The following is a 3,959-nucleotide window of genomic DNA, read 5'->3' as shown; positions in this document are numbered from 1 at the left end:
GGTTAGTTGTGAAAGTTTTCAAATGTATTTGTAAATATTTAATGTGATATACATGTACGTAGTTTTAGTGACTGTGACTACTCCCAAATATACATCGTCCTTTTGATACAAACCTGAAATCACAAACTTATTAAAATAATAATATATTTAATGACAGTAATACTTCTCCGTAGTTTTAGTGACTATGACTACTCCCAAATATACATCGCCCTTTTGATACAAACCTCACTACTATCCAGATGAATTGCTGTCTCTCCCAATGAGCTGCTAGCAAAAGGCTGATCGTGCAATAGAGAAGCCTGACTCTCTGAAGTGTCTCCTTTTCCATGCTCAGGAATTTGACTCTTTAACTCTCTTACTTTCCGAGTAGATTGTGATAATGACTTGTTTTGAGAATAATTCCAGTTCCTCGGTGCCTCCTTTACGTACAAAATAACAAGTGTTAGTAGGCTGTACATACCATTCAAGTATAAATTCAAAACCATTTTCAGGCTGATCATTTGACTATACTTAAATCTCAAACTTATGAATTTTTTATATATTTATATATAGACACACACAAAATAAAATATTGGTGGCACAAGTTAAGTAAGAAACTAGCTGTATACAAAATTATAATTTTGAATATTTAGATAAAAGAACAAAAAAAGCATTAGAAACAATTAGGTGCTGCAATAACATTAATAGAACAATTGTTTGATGAACCCAAGACATATTATAATGTTGGATGGATGCAGGTGAGAGTTAAAAACTAGACAAAAATATCCAAGAAATTAGGTTTAATGTCACTCCTATTAAGTACTATGATCTTTCTTAATCTCAAGAAGTTAATCTAACAATTGGCTTTACAGAAACTTCTGTATCCAAATATATAGAAATCATATAGAGAATTAGGAAAACATCTTTATAACAAGCCAAATAAAACTTAAACGGATCGTATCATGAGGTACTAAACGGATCGTATCATGAGGTACTAAACGGATCGTATCATGAGGTACTAAACGGATCGTATCATGAGGTATTAAACAGATCATATCGTAAGGTATTAAACAGATCATATCGTAAGGTATTAAACAGATCATATCGTAAGGCATTAAACAGATCATTTCATAAGGCATTAAACAGATCATATCATAAGGCATTAAACAGATCATATCATAAGGCATTAAACAGATCATATCATAAGGCATTAAACAGATCATATCATAAGGTATTAAACAGATCATATCATAAGGTATTAAACAGATCATATCATAAGGTATTAAACAGATCATATCATAAGGTATTAAACAGATCATATCGTAAGGTATTAAACAGATCATATCGTAAGGTATTAAACAGATCATATCATAAGGTATTAAACAGATCATATCATACTTGTCTAATGTAATGAACAAGTGAAAATGCTCAGCTTTATATTTATAAACTGTTACATTCCCAACTAATTTTTAACAAGTGTTATAATACGATGATTATTATTACATAGTTATTTGTATATTTTTTCTCTCAAACTTCTCTCCTTAAACTTAAGATATTTTCACAGATCTCCCAAACTTTTCTTATACACCTAGCACTCAAGAATGTTTATCTACACTTACATTTTCTTACAAGTAAAGAAAAAAACACCTTCTTAGATTAATGTACTAAATTCACATAGAATTCTCATCAACTTCAAGTACACTGCTGTTACATACATAGTGTACAACCAAATGGATCTAAAAAATATCCAGTCAATTCATTTGGGTATTGACGTCATCTTAGCAATGAAAATAATTATATGGATCAAATACAATTTTAATATTTAATTCCTTGATATAAATAACTAAATTTATATATATCAGGAGCAAAATCCAGCATTTACACAACTTTTTACACACACACATAGTATAGTAGAGAATACATTTACAAATTGTTTAGGTCTGCCTTTCATGTTATCCTTGCTATGCTTATCAAGTTGATTAAAGGTGTTAGTTTTACATGGTATTCAGTAACTCACAATGAGACCTTCTTCCTTCAATGATACAGAAAGCATGTTTTTGTCATTTTTCACTTGCCCTAGTGTGCTTCGTGTTTTTTCTAATACATCAAATGCTAAGTACGTAGACTCAGCATATCTGAAAGTTTGGGGATGGAAATATCCTTCTTAATTTTTGTAATGGTGGTCAAAAGCTTAAATTTGTTTCTGAACTTTCTTTCTTGACTTCAAGATTTCATAGTTCTCTGCCACGTATTAAGAAAGTAAAGGCCTCCATTTTAAACTTTTCTTATTTTTCCACTTTACATTAACTCAACTATTAGTCCATAAATACCTTATTCTTTGTTTCACTGGGAACTGTTTCTGCTACTCTTCCTAACAACGCTAGATCTCGTAAGACTGTCAAAGCTCGCTCCCGCTGATAGTTGTTGTTTAGGTGTTTCAACTGTTGGAAAAGATCAATCAAGAAACGTGGGTGTCTTTCGTTCTGGGATATCACCACTGCCACTTCAGAGTAAATCAGACCTTTCACAGCATCAAAGAAAGACGGATCACTTCCAGAGTCCGATTCACTTGGAAAGAAAAAGATGAAAAACACTGGAGTTTTCCTCAACTATTCTCAGCTACATGTTACAAAAGGGCTAATACCATGACACACCCTCAATCCAAACTACACAACTTCATTTCTAAAGCATCTAGTGCCACCACTTAAGTGATACAAACTAATTTTCTGGTTTAATAACTGTAGCCAACTAAAAATATATTTTAGTGCTACTTTTTAAAGTTTTAAATTTGTATCTATAACAAAGCTACTAAGGCTATATGCCATTATTACTACTGACCAGATGGAAGGCAACGAGTCAACAGCACCTTATCACCAACTGCCCACACTAAAGAATTGACTGTCACTCTTAAAACATACCCACAATTAATGTGTGATACTATTTTGTGAAATCACATGGATTTGAGACAGGATCACTGGCTTCAAAATCATGGGCTCTACTACAGGGAAATCCTTGAAGTTGGAATTTACAAAAGGATAGTATCTTAAACTTTTCATGATTTAAATCCATGGTAAATTATAAAGAGAAGTGTTACTGTCATTAAATATATTATTATTTTAATAAGTTTGTGATTTCAGGTTTGTATCAAAAGGACGATGTATATTTGGGAGTAGTCATAGTCACTAAAACTACAGAGAAGTGGACAGTTCACTCTGTTAAACTGTTTCTAACTTCAGTACTTGTCAGTACACAGGGTGCTACACTGAGGGAACAGTGTACTCTGTATAAACTGTTTCTAACATTAGTCTTCTCTGTACCAGTAGCGTTGTACTGAGATGACACTGTATCCTATTAGACTACTCAATCTTTAAATTAGAATGTATTTTACACTAGCACAAACATCTTTGAACATTAAAGATAAATTAGAGGAAATCACAAACTTATTAAAATAATAATATATTTAATGACAGTAACACTTCTCTGTAGTTTTAGTGACTATGACTACTCCCAAATATACATTGCCCTTTTGATACAAACCTGAAATCACAAACTTATTAAAATAATAATATATTTAATGACAGTAATACTTCTCTGTAGTTTTAGTGACTATGAATAATCCCAAATATACATCGTCCTTTTGATACAAACCTGAAATCACAAACTTATTAAAATAATAATATATTTAATGACAGTAATCCTCAGTGTAGCACCCTGTGTACTGACAAGTACTAATGTTAGAAACAGTTTAACAGAGTGCACTGTCCCCTCAGTGTAGCACCCTGTGTACTGACAAGTACTGAAGTTAGAAACAGTTTAACAGAGTGCACTGTCCCCTCAGTGTAGCACCCTGTGTACTGACAAGTACTAATGTTAGAAACAGTTTAACACAGTGCACGGTCCCCTCAGTGTAGCACCCTGTGTACTGACAAGTACTGAAGTTAGAAACAGTTTAACAGAGTGCAGTGTCCCTTCAGTGTAGC

At 32.5% G+C, this 3,959-nt stretch overlaps 1 long non-coding RNA gene across 1 annotated transcript; it reads right to left on the bottom strand.

Moving 5' to 3' along the window:
- Nucleotides 1-371: 371 nt before the first annotated feature.
- Nucleotides 372-2,634, bottom strand: LOC111084275. Its single transcript, XR_002609475.1, has 2 exons — nt 2,310-2,634; nt 372-419 (listed from the first exon to the last, which is right to left on the bottom strand). It is a non-coding gene; the product is annotated as an uncharacterized LOC111084275 (long non-coding RNA).
- Between the last annotated feature and the right edge of the window lie 1,325 nt (nt 2,635-3,959).

This window comes from Limulus polyphemus, unplaced genomic scaffold, assembly GCF_000517525.1.
Source record: "Limulus polyphemus unplaced genomic scaffold, Limulus_polyphemus-2.1.2 Scaffold15645, whole genome shotgun sequence".
NCBI classification, from domain to species: Eukaryota; Metazoa; Arthropoda; class Merostomata; order Xiphosura; family Limulidae; genus Limulus; species Limulus polyphemus.
The sequence above is the reverse complement of the archived record's forward strand: the minus strand, read 5'-3'. Positions and strand labels throughout refer to the sequence as shown.